A 1,320-nucleotide genomic window follows, 5' to 3' on the forward strand; every position below is an offset into this window, starting at 1 on the left:
AAACAGCTGATCTCGGTAGTTCCCGTGTGTGTAAAAAAAAAAAAAAAAAAAAAAAAGAAGTGTAGGAACCGCATAGCCAGACGATTCCCATCTGAAATAAGTGTACAAACGTTGATCAGCGGTTATTTTTTGCGTGTTTCATACCACATTCCTCTTTCTATCCCCCCCCCCCCCCCCCTCTTTGCCACCCCATCCTTCTCGCAGTGTAAAAGGATACTTACTTTTCTTTCTCTCGACTTTCCTCCCTTTGATTACCTGATCTGACTTAGCTGTCAACTTGCAATAGGTCATTTGTCCTGACCTGGTCACCTAAACACAACGAAGGAATTCACCTGTAAACACTAATCATGCTTTTCTAACACATACATCAACTATGTATAAATGGAAACTATCGTAGATACTCATTTTCATTGGGTGTTATCTTCATAGTTACGTAGACAAAATTAGTTCAAAGAAAGAAGTATGAGATTTATACTGTTTATACCCACCACCTCTGCTCATATTCCGTTTCAAACCTATCTTATATATAATGTATCATATAATGATCATCATGCCTATACAATGCGATTACTAATTGGGTACACTATGATAGATTATCAGATTACGAAATAATTGAAAATGTAATATTGATAGTATTACTGATAATGACAAAAATAATAATTATAATATTGATAACAATAATAATTATTATAGTAAGTATAATAATAATAATGATGATAATGATGGTAATAACAACATCATTATTATTATTACAGTTTTTATCATTATTAGTGTTATTCTCTTCCTCCTCCTCCTCCTTATCATCATCATCATCATCACCATCATCATCATCATAATTATTATTGTGAATCAAATAACACCAGGATGATGATAATGATGATGATGATGACGATGATGATGACGATGATGATAGTAACAGTAATAATATTAACAACAACAATCACAACTATAACATTAATAATAATAATAATAATAATAATAATAATAATAATAATAATAATAATAATAATAATAATAATAATAACCGCCATCTGATAGTGGTAGTAACTTTTTCTTACTCGAAAGTGGTTTCATGAGAGCCGTTGACGCCAGAATATTCACAAGAAGTAATTTGCTCATACTACAGAGGCGCTCAAAATACGCGGAACGATATATTTAGGGGGATTAAATGATTATCTTGCAACATTCGCTGGTACTTGATTTTATGGATTTTCAAGATATATTTCTGTACTGTGTATGTCTTTTTTATTGATTGTAATGATATAGTGTTGTAATGGGCACTTCAGGTCATGCCATAGATTCTTTTAACGGGGACCACAC

This window comes from Penaeus chinensis, chromosome 17, assembly GCF_019202785.1.
Source record: "Penaeus chinensis breed Huanghai No. 1 chromosome 17, ASM1920278v2, whole genome shotgun sequence".
Classification (NCBI taxonomy): Eukaryota; Metazoa; Arthropoda; class Malacostraca; order Decapoda; family Penaeidae; genus Penaeus; species Penaeus chinensis.